We start from the raw sequence: 12,845 nt of genomic DNA on the forward strand, positions 1-12,845 counted from the left end.
GCATCGACCCCGCCGGCTATGGAATGCATTCGTTCCGTATTGGCACTGCAACTAGTGCAGCAGTGTCTGGTTTTCCGGGTTATAGGATCAGGGAGATTGGCCGCTAGTGGTCAGCGGCCTATTTGGGTTATGCACGGCCAGCTGAGGTAGTAGGGTAGGGTGTCACGTTAGGTAACCTTTCTCTGCCCTCTTCTAGATAGTCCTGCCAGGGCGAGACTGACGGCATTACTGTGCGGCCACAGTATGGTCCTTTGGGCAGGCCGCTTTGCAGCAAGAACCACCGTGGGGACCCAGCGGTCCTTGGGCTGATGGGTCAGCATCGTCTGGATGGGAGGAGGAGGCCCGCGAAGAGAGGGGTTTCTTCTGCTGCTCCTGGGAGGGCGGCACAAGAGGTGTCGTGCCCAGGTGGTCGGTCTTGCAGTGACCTGTGTGTTCTTGGGGGTCTGGCACTGCTTTGCCACGCCCGCGAAGACTTGCGTATTCTTCGCAAAGCTTGGCCAACCACGCAAGTGGTCTTATCTGAGATCCTCCCGAGGATCATTTGGGGACGTCATTTCCCTTAGGGCCACTCACAAGGTCAGGAAAGGTGACTAAGGCTGGATAGGCTGGTCAGAGAGTTGGGTGGGGTAGTGGTTTCCCATCCCCACATCACCATAGATCAGCCGTGGCTTTACCAGGCTGACGGTGTTCACCTGTCAGATCGGAGGAACACCATCTTCTTTCAGGACCTGCAGCGGTCACTGCGCAAGCTGGTGCAGTTAGAGGGGGGAGTCGGGGGCCAAGATAGAGATCTGACCCCCACTCCGTGGCAGGCTAGGGGTGGAAAACTGGGTGGTGTTTAGCAACTGCGTGTTCTCCGTTGGGCATCTTTGGGGATGATTGACAGGTTCTCTCCAAAGGCTCATGGTGGAAACGACCTGAGCAATTGGGGGGAACCTGTCTTTGGGTCCCGCCCATTTCCTTCCCCTTGTAGGGGTTAGACGGCGGGACCTCCAACATGCAGGTGCATGTCAGAGTTTCAGGTGAGGGCGTGGCCCCTCACCTGGATCAGCATGGAGCTACGCCCATAAGTTGCCCCGGAAGTTTTTCTGATGTCATTTTCCGCCCCGGAAGCAATTGTTTCACCTTGCGGGTCCTTGTTTAGGGTTATAGTTAATTTATGCTAATTTATGCTAATTTATTTGAATAAATTATGCAAATTTAATTAATAAAATTACCCATTTTAAATCCAGCTCTTTGTGTCTGTGTTGTTACTCCGCCTCTGCTGCAACAGAATTTACGATTATAAGCTATTAAAGGAATATAGAATAAAGAAGAACTCTACACTGATTGATTGACTCTTTTTGTTGCCTTGGGTTTTTTGGATCCTGTAGAGTATTTACAATATCACCAGCTATGGGAAGCGTTCCTTTCTTTGTCATTTCTGCCATTTGGAAGGACATACTTTAAAAAAAATGGATTACAATTCGAAACTGGATTATGATTAACTTTTCTATCATGGATTAAACTATCCAGATGCAATGACTAAATCATTGCATCTGGATATTGATGGATTAATTAACATTTTAAGGTTTTGCTATAGAAGATAAATTTGGATTGTTGTCATTGGTTTGGAAATACCTTTTGGAATATAATTATACTTACAAGAGACTATTTTGGAGTTACCTTTGGAATGTTAACTATTGGAATTAATTTGCGGTACTACGAATTAGATACTGAATGGACTTTAGAAGAGAACTTTATACCTAATCTGCAATCAACAAGAGATCATAATTAATTTGGAAACTATAAGTATAATATTGATAAATTGATTTTTCTTCTTTGTTCTCTTTTTACATACTGGTTGGAGGTTCTTTTTTGCATTAATATTGTATATATTAAATGAAATAATGAATTACTAACTTTTAATTTCTTATCTTCCCCTTGGAGTGGTGGCTTATAGTTTTTAAATTGCACTCAATTTTTTTTTATTTTTTTCTATAAGATATTTTAAAGAAATTGAATTAAGGTTTCTTTAGTTTGAACAATTTGGATTAAGCTTTTCTTTGTAATTATTTTCACTTTTTCCCTTCACCTTGTACTATTCTTCTCCAAGTTCCATTTCTTTCTTTCTTTTTCTTTTCAGTCATTTTGGCTCCTTTTTAGCAAATAAAGTGCAGATAATCTCCTTTTTTTTCTTTTCCTGTAAGGGTTGAATATAGAAATAAGTTTTCTTTTTGGAATATTGATTGATAATTAGAAAATAAGTTTTCTTTATTTTTTTTATTTAAAATATTATATTTATACATTTTAAAATTAAAATTAAGATTTTATTTGGGATGAAGTGTTGAAAAATTAAAGTCATATAATTATTAATTTTTAAAGTGGGTTAAACTTATTAGAAAACTTTGATTGGTTTGGAGTTTATTGGGTTTCTGTAAATTTATAAAATAAGATTCGGAAAATTTGAGAAAACAACATTCTGATTTAATTTCATATACACAATTAAAACTATTATAAATAGACACTAATTACCATCACAAATAGGATGTCGAGTACATCCACATATACAAAGACAATTAAAGAACAAACTTTAACTTCTTCAACATCTCCACAAGTTTCACTGCTACCATCACCTGTACACCTAAGTGCAATTGCAAGTATGTCAACCAAAGAAAAGGAGAGAGAGAAGGCACAAGCACAACCAACGCTTCAGACAATACAAGAAACATTAAATGCAATGAAGGATTTTATGTTAAAGTCTCAAAATGAAGCCAATCAACAACGTGAAGAATTAAAGGCAGAAATAGCAGAATTAAAAGTTGATACTGGAGAGATGAAAGCAAAGATGAAAGAAGTCGGTGAGAAAGTCGCTGAAATACAACAGACTTTGAAAGAAAATGAACAAAGAATTAAGACAGCTGAGGGGAAAATTGACAAAGTAGAACAAAGAATGGATGATTTTGAAGATAGATCAGATTTTTTCAATAAAAGATATGACGAATCTATTACACACTTAGAAATACAATGGGCTTCCTATGGCTTGAGATTTTAGAATATAACAGAAGAAAAGGAAGAAGATCTACAAACAAAAATAGCAGAAATAATTGGAGGCATACTACAGGTGGATCCTTCAGAATTAATAAAAGAAATAGATGAAGTTTTCAGAGTGCAAACTAGCTATGTACGAAGAAATAACCTACCGAGAGAAGTTCACATTAAATTCGTGAGGAAAACCATAAGAGATGACATTTTGAAATGGACAAGAAGCGAAAAACTACAAGATAAAGGAAAAGAAATTACAATACTGAAGCAAGTCCCAAGAAGAGTAAGAGAAATCAGGAGTGATTATTATTTTTTAACCAAAATCTTAATCAAAGAAAATATAACCTTCTGTTGGCTTATTCCAGAAGGACTTTCCCTTTATTGGCAATAACAAAGAGTAAAAATAGAAAACCTTGAAGATGCTAGACAATTTTATGAAACAAGTGGAATACGCAAATTTGAACAACCAATGAAGGAAATATCTGCAAGAAAAGAGTAAGAGACCAGTAGCACTACCCAGGGGAAGGAGGAAGAACTCGGAGCAAGAAGAAAACAACCACAGCGTGAATCTAAAGATCCCAAGAAATACTATAAATGACAGCATCAGCAGATCTGAAAATATTCTCAGTAAATGTTAATGGACTAAATGAACCGAGGAAAAGAAACCAAATATTTTCTAAACTTAGAAAACAAAAAGCTCAAATTGTGATTTTACAAGAAGTGTACATTAAAAAGACAAATAGAAAATTACTATTGAATTCCAAAATTGGGAATATGTATACTAGTTTGGTGAACCAAAGAAAAAGAGGTATAGCAATGTATATCGAAAATTCAATAAACTCCAAACAATTATATGCAGATGAGGAGGGAAGAATATTAATTGTACAGGTAAATACGGACACGAAACCTCTTGTCATTGTTTCCATTTATGCTCCAAATGAAAATCAAATGAAATTCTATAAACAATTACATCAAAAGATAAATGAATTAAATATTGAAAATATGATTATAATTGGCGACTTTAATGCAATCTCTAATAGATCACTAGACCACTCCGGGAAAAAAAAAAGATAAGAAAAAGAAAAATATTTTACCAACTACGTTTCAGAAAAGGAGATCTGAGTTATTATTAAATGATATTTGGAAGGAAAGACACCCTTTAACAAGGCAATATACATTTTATTCCAATCCCCACAAAGTCTGGACAAGAATAGATATGGCGTGGGCCTCGAAAATAACCACAGAACAAATTAGAGAAATTGAGATTGATACAAATATATGGGTCGACCACAATCCCATAGTGATATACTGGAAAAATAATAAGAGACAGGTGAATTGGCAGATGAATAGGAACATTATAAGAGACAACCAATATAAAGAATGGATAGAAAAAGAATTAGAATTTTTTTTTTAAATTAATAAAAACTCAGAGACTTCTTTTCAAAATTTATGGGATACAGCTAAAGCATATATTAGAGGATTAATGATCTCTTATACAACTAAGAAAAATAAAGAACAGAGGATACAATATGAACAATTAATTAGAGAATTAAAACAACTAGAATTAGTATCGCAACATAACTCTAAAGACTGTGAGATTAAAAGAAAAATGGAATTAACTAAGCATAAAATAAAGCTTATTGAACAAAATCAAATAGCGGAAAAAATTAAAAAGGCCAAACAGCAATATTTCAAACATGCTAATAAGCCAGTAAGATGGCTTGCATATAAATTAAGAAAGTATAGACAATCAAAAATAATTAAAGAACTAGTAGACAATAAATGTACGAAAAAATTGAGAATTGACGAAAAAGCAAAAATAGTACAAGATTTTTATAAAGAATTATATAAGAAAGAGGAAATAAAAGAAGACAAGATTTTTAAGTACCTGAACTCATTAGATTTACCACAATTAACAGAAGAACAACAAGCAGGATTAGCCCAATTACAATACAAGAATTGCAGACAACTATTAAAAAAAAAATAATAACAAAGCAAGCTGATGACATGACTTTTATAATAGAAAATCCACTGACAATATTACCAATTTTGATTGAATGATAGAAGAATACGGTAAAGTAGCAGGTTTAAAAATAAATAAAAATAAGACACAACTTGTAGCTAAAAATATGACAGAAGTGCAAGAAAGGAGATTAGAAAGTATTTCGGACATGAAGATAGTAAAGAAAATAAAGATTACATCCAAAACTATATCGTTAAAAAATGATAACTACATAAAAGTGATTGAAGAAATTAAAAAAAGATTTAGAAATCTGGGATAATTTAAAATTATCGTTCATGCAATATGGTAAGGTAGCAGGTCTGAAAATAAATAAAAATAAAACACAACTTATAACAAAAACATGAATAAACTACAAGAAGACAATTTAGAACGTATTTCTGGAATACAAATAGTTAAAAAAGTAAAGTGTTTGGGAATATGGTTAACAGCTAAAACGATAACATTAAAAAATGATAATTATATAAAATTAATTAATGAAATTAAAAAAGATTTAGAAATATGGAACAACTTAAAAATATCTTTTCTGGGAAGAATTGCCACAATTAAGATGAATATCCTACCCAAGGTTTTATTTCTATTTCAAGTGATCCCAATAAATCCAGGGGCAAATTTTTTAACAATTTTAACAAATGTGGTTAGAAAATTTTTATGGCAAGGCAAAAAGGCTAGAATTAAGATAAATATGTTAGAAGATATAAAAGAGAGGGGAGGTTTTGCCCTCCCAAATTGGAAATTATATTATCAGGCAGCCGCCTTAACATGGATTAAAAATTGGATAACCTTAGAGGATAAGAGAACATTAAAATTAGAAGGACATGACCTTATGCTTGGCTGGCATGCCTTTGTATGGTATGATAAAGATAAAAACCATTCTTATTTTAAAAGACATACACTAAGAAAATATTTATTTGATGTATGGAAAGATATAAAGAAAAACCACTTCTTAACAATTCCGGATTGGGTTGCCCCATTAGATGCAATAATACATCCAAATTCTATCAAGGATACAAAAATAATAAGATATAAAGACTTGTTAGATGATCAAATGAAATTAAAAACTAGAATTAAATTACAAGAGGAAGGGATACAAATCGATTGGTGGCACTATGCACAGATTAGATCTAGATACCAGAAAGACAGCATATCCTACATATTTAATAAAAATAAAAATTTATTAAGTGACTTAATTACTATAAATCAAAACAGAGTAATTGGGAAAATATACAAATACTTGATTGCTCACAAGAATATCAATTTAACTTTAAAAGACAGTATGATACTGTGGTGTAGAAATATAGGCAAAGAAATAGATATAGACACATGGGAGAAGGTTTGGATGCACAACTGGAAAATGACAAAATCAGTTTCTTTAAAAGAAAATCAAATTAAAATGTTCTATAGATGGCATCTCCCACCAAGTAGAATAGCAAAAATGTTTCCCAAGACATCACCTTTGTGTTGGAAATGTAAGAAAGAAATAGGATCCTACTACCACCAATGGTGGACATGTAACAAAGCTAAAATGTACTGGAGAATGATAGAGAAAATGACAAAAGAGATAGTAAAGCAAAACATAGAAATTACCCCGGAGTTCTGCTTACTAGGAATTACTAACCAAAATTACGAAAAAGAAGTTTTGTATTTAATTATACATATTTTCACAGCGGCAAGGATTATTTACACGCAAAATTGGAAAGGGGAAAATATCCCCAAAGAAGAGGAAGTTATTACAAAAATACTAGACTGCGCGGAAATGGATATGATGACAAGACGCTTAAACGATCAAGAAGAAACGAAATTTTATGCAACATGGAACAAAATTTATGTATGGATAGATAAGAAAAAAAAATAACAGAAAATTAAAAATAAATATAGATGTTTTGGTTTAAATTTTCTTTTTTCTGTTTAAGAACAATATTAGAATTAGTTTATATACATAGAATTGATAAGACTGTTTGGTTTTATATTAGATACAACTATTTTTCTTTTTTATAATATCAACTTTTCCTTGTTAGATATTTTTGTATTAGTAGTATTGAATTATGTACTTAACTATGTATTCCTTTTTCTGTATCTGCATTTATACTTTTGAGAAAAGCGGGGAAGATACATCCCCACACTTTATGTTGAATGTTTGTAAGTCTGTGTGTCAATTTTAAGAAAATTAATAAAAAAATATTTAAAAAAATAAAATAAAATTATCGTTCATGGGAAGAATAGCAACCACTAAAATGAATGTTTTACCTAAGATATTGTTCCTATTTCAAATATTACCTATAAATCCAGGGGGGGGATTTTTTAAGGACTTAACAACAATTGTTAAAAAATTCATATGGCAGGATAAGAAGACAAGAATAAAGTTAAGTATATTAGAAGATAGAAAGGAAAGAGGAGGGTTTGCTTTACCTAATTGGAAATTATATTACCAGGCAGCTGCATTAACCTGGATTAAAGAATGGTTACATTAGAAAATAGAAGAATATTAAAGGGCATGATTTGATGCTTGGATGGCATGCATTCCTATGGGTATGATAAAGAAAAAACACATTCTTATTTTAAAAGGCACACAATAAGAAAGTACTTACAAGAAGTATGGAAAGATATTAAGAAAGATCACTTTTTAACTGTTCCAGACTGGATATCCCCATTAGAGGCGATCTGCCACCCTAATTTGATGCAGGAAAGAAAGATACCAAAATATAAAGAATTATTAGATGAACAATTGAAATTAAAAACAAGACTTAACCTACAAGAAGAAGGGTTTAAAATAGATTGGTGGCAATATACACAGATACAGTTGAAATTTCAAAGACACAGTAAAATATAATAATAATAATAATAATAATAATAATAATAATAATAATAATAATAATAGTAATAATAATAGTAATAATAATAATAGTAATAATAATAATAATAATAATAATAATAATAATAATAATAATAATAATAATTTATTGGATTTGTATGCCGCCCCTTTCCGCAGACTCGGGGCAGCTAACAACAATAATAAACACAACATGTACAATCCAATAATAAAAAAAAAACAACTAAAAGCCCCTATTATAAAACCAAACATACACACAAACATACCATGCATAACTTGTAATGGCCTAGGGGGAAGAGCTATCTTAACTCCCCCATGCCTGGCGGTATAAATGAGTCTTGAGTAGTTTACGAAAGACAGGGAGGGTGGGGGCAGTTCTAATCTCCGGGGGGAGTTGGTTCCAGAGGGCTGGGGCCGCCACAGAGAAGGCTCTTCCCTTGGGGCCCACCAAACGACATTGTTTAGTCGACGGGACCCGGAGAAGGTCAACTCTGGGACCTTATCAGTCGCTGGGATTTGTGCGGTAGCAGGCAGTTCCGGAGGTAATCTGGTCCATTGCCATGTAGGGCTTTAAAGGTCATGACCAACACTTTGAATTGTGACCGGAAACTGATCGGCAGCCAATGCAAGCCACGGAGTGTTGAAGAAAGGTAGGCAAATCTTGGAAGCCCCACGATGGCTCTCGCGGCTGCGTTCTGCACGATCTGAAGTTTCCGAACACTTTTCAGAGGTAGTCCCATGTAGAAAGCGTTGCAGTAATCGAACCTCAAGGTGATGAGGGCATGAGTGACTATGAGCAATGACTCCCTGTCCAAATAGGGCAGCTGTGGATCGAGGAGGACACCCAAGTTGCAAACCCTCTCTGGGGGGGTCAGTAGTTCCCCCCCCCCAGGGTAATGGACGGACAGATGGAATTGTCCTTGGGAGGCAAGACTCACAGCCACTCCGTCTTGTCTGGGTTGAGTTTGAGTTTGTTGACACCCATCCAGGCCCCAAAAGCCTCCAGGCACTGACACATCACTTCCACTGCTTCATTGACTGGACATGGGGTGGAGATGTATAACTGGGTATCATCGGTGTATTGATGATACCTCACCCCATGCCCTTGGATGATCTCACCCAGCGGTTTCATGTAGATATTGAATAGCAGGGGGGAGAGGACCGACCCCTGAGGCACCCGACTGCGACCGACCGGAGAGGTAGGAGAAGAACCACTGAAGAACAGTGCCTCCCACTCCCAACCCCTCCAGCCGGCACAGAAGGATACCATGGTCGATGGTATCGAAAGCCGCTGAGAGGTCAAGAAGCACCAGGACAGAGGATAAACCCCTGTCCCGGGCCCGCCAGAGATCATCCATCAACGCGACCAAAGCAGTTTCCGTGCTGTAGCTGGGCCTGAATCCAGACTGCTGAGGACCTAAATATATATATATTTAATAAGAGTAAAAAAAAATTAGGTAGTTTATTAACTACAAATCAAAAGAAATTAATAGGGAAAGCATATAAATATATGATTGAATATAAAAATATAGATTTGACTCTTAAAGATAATATGATAAATTGGTACAAAAATATAGGCAGAGAAATTGACCTAGAAACATGGGAGAAAGTTTGGATCACAAATTGGAAAATGATGAAATCAGTTTCTTTAAAAGAAAACCAAATTAAGATGTTTTGTAGGTGGCATCTCCCACCAAATAGAATTGCCAAAATGTTCCCAAATATATCCCCAAAATTTTGGAAATGTAAAAAGGAAATAGGCTCTTATGATCATCAATGGTGGACCTGTAATAAAGTTAAGATATATTGGAAAATTATAGAAAAAATGTTGAAAGAGATTGTACTACAAGAAATAGAAAAAACCCCAGAATTTTATTTGTTAGGCATAACTAAGCGGAATTATTTAAAAAAAACATTTTGTACCTAGCAGTTCATATTTTAACGGTGGCCAGGATAGTTTATGCACAAAATTGGAAGGGGGAAAATATCCCCAAAAAAGAAGAGGTAATAAAGAAAATTTTAGACTGTGCCGAGATGGATATGATGACAAAAAGGTTGAATGATCAAGAAGAATCTGAATTTTACACTATTTGGAATAAAGTTGATAAGTGGATAGATAAAAATAAAAATAAAATTCAACAATATGAGAAATGTATGAATACATCAAAATGATTTTATATTTTCTCTTTTTTATTAACTTAACTTTTATATTATTATAATGTTTGAACAATATTCTTCTTTTCATTTAGATTAATATGTTGACTTAATGAATTAAGAACATATTCTTTTTTTTTTTAAATTTTTTTTTAATTAATTTTCATAAAATAGACAGACACACATACAAACACTAAACATAAAGTGGGGGTGTATTTCCCCCGCTTCTTTTGAAAGTATACATTCAAATACAGAAAAAGAATACATAATTGAATATATGTTGAATGTTAAAAGGTTTAGTAAATTTGAGTTAAGGTTTTACAAATCTTGAATACAGTGTAAATATTAGGTAAAGTTAGTATAACATAGTCATCAAAAAATACCTTTAATATAATCTTAATTACTATAGTAAAATGCCATATTCATCAAACAAAACATTTAAACTAAATTCAACTATTATACATCAAAATTCTTAATATGTTACTTGTACTTATACTTATACATAAACTACTATATCGTAATCATCAAAAAATGCATTAAAACTAGTATTAATATTGTTATCACCTAGGTAAAAACAAATACAGAAAATTAACTAGAAATAAATGTGTATATCTTATTTTTTCTTATCTAACCATTTATAAACATTGTTCCATGTTTCATAAAATTTAGTGTCTTCTTGATCATTTAATCTTCTTGTCATCATGTCCATTTCAGCGCAATCTAGTATTTTAGCTATAACTTCTTCTTCCTTGGGGATTTCCTCCCCTTTCCAGTTTTGCGCATATATTATTCTAGCCGCGGTTAATATGTGTATAATTAAATAAAGAATTTCTTTCTTGTAAGTCTGATTGGTAAGTCCTAATAAATAAAATTCCGGGGTATTATCTATATCTTGCTTTATTATTTCTTTCAATATTTTCTCGATCATCTTCCAATATATTTTAGTTTTACCACATGTCCACCATTGATGGTAATAGGTTCCTATATCCTTCTTACATTTCCAACATAATGGGGATGTTTTGGGAAACATTTTTGCTATCCTATTTGGCGGGAGATGCCATCTGTAGAACATTTTAATTTGATTTTCTTTTAATGAGACTGATTTGGTCATTTTCCAATTATTAATCCAAACTTTCTCCCATGTATCTATGTCTATTTCCTTGCCAATATTTCTACACCATCTTATCATAGTATCCTTTAAAGTCAACTCTATACTTTTATGAGCAATGAGAAATTTATATATTTTCCCTATCATTTTTATTGGATTGGTAGTAATTAGATTACTTAAAAGGTTCTTACTTTTATTAAAAATATAAAGAGTTTTATCCTTCTGGTATCTAGATCGAATCTGAGCATAATGCCACCAGTCTATTATTATCCCTTCTTCTTGTAATTTAATCCTAGATTTTAACTTCATCTGGTCATTTAGTAATTCTTTATATCTATAAGTTATTTTCTTGTCTTTTATGGACTTTGGATGTGTTATTGCTTCTAGGGGAGCTAGCCATTCTGGGATATTTAAAAAGTGATTTTTCTTTATGTCTTTCCAGACTTCTAGTAGATACTTCCTTAATGTATGCCTTTTAAAATATGAATGATTTTTTCCCTTATCATACCATACAAATGCGTGCCATCCGAGCATGAGATCATGTCCTTCTAAGTTTAGTATTCTTTTGTTCTCTAGAGTTATCCATTCTCTAAGCCATGTTAATGCGGCAGCCTGATAGTATAATTTCCAATTTGGAAGGTCAAATCCTCCTCTTTCTTTGATATCTTCTAAGCAATTCATTTTTATCCTTGCTTTTTCCCTTGCCATATAAATTTTTTAACTAAGTTTGTTAAAGTTTTAAAAAAGATTCCCCCTGGGTTTATTGGAATTACCTGGAAAAGAAATAAAACCTTGGGTAAGATATTCATCTTAATTGTTGCAATTCTTCCTAAAAATGATATTTTCAGATTATTCCACATTGCTAAATCTTTTTTAATTTCTGTTAGTAATTTTATATAATTATCATTTTTTAATGTTATTGTTTTCGCTGTTAAATTTATTCCTAGGTATTTTACTTTTTTTACAGTCTTTATTCCAGAGATGCTTTCTAATTTAGTTTCTTGTGTTTTGTTCATATTTTTAGTCAAAAAATGTGTTTTGCTTTTATTTATCTTTAAACCTGCTACCTTTCCATATTGTTCAATAGCTTGCAGTAAAGTAGGAACTGTTGTTATCGGTTCTTCAATTATGAACGTTAAGTCATCTGCAAAGGCTTGGACTTTATAAGTTTCCTCTCCTACGGTTAAACCTTTTATTTTAGGATCCGCTCTTATTTTAATTAATAGAGTCTCAAGAATCATAATAAATAACAATGGTGATATAGGACAGCCTTGACGAACTCCCTTATTTATATCAAGTGTTGGTAATTGATTATTGTTCAATATTATGTTAGTTGTTTGTTTCGAATATATGGTATCTATTAAGTTAACAAATTTTGGGCCAAATCTCATTTTATTTAATTGCATTTTTATAAATATCCAATTGACGTTATCAAAGGCCTTTTGAGCATCTAAAAACATTAAAGATGCTGTCTTGCCTGGATATTGTTCATAATACTCTAATGTGTTTATTACTGTTCTAAGATTATTTTTAATTTGTCTCCCTGGTAGAAATCCATTTTGATCTTGGTGTATTATTCCATTTATAACTCTTTTGAGTCTGTCTGCATAAATGGCGATAAATATCTTATAATCTACATTTAATAATGATATGGGCCTATAGTTTTTAATTTTTTCTGGATCTGTGCCCTGTTTGTGTATTAAAGTTGT

Source organism: Erythrolamprus reginae, chromosome Z, assembly GCF_031021105.1.
Source record: "Erythrolamprus reginae isolate rEryReg1 chromosome Z, rEryReg1.hap1, whole genome shotgun sequence".
Taxonomy (NCBI): domain Eukaryota; kingdom Metazoa; phylum Chordata; class Lepidosauria; order Squamata; family Dipsadidae; genus Erythrolamprus; species Erythrolamprus reginae.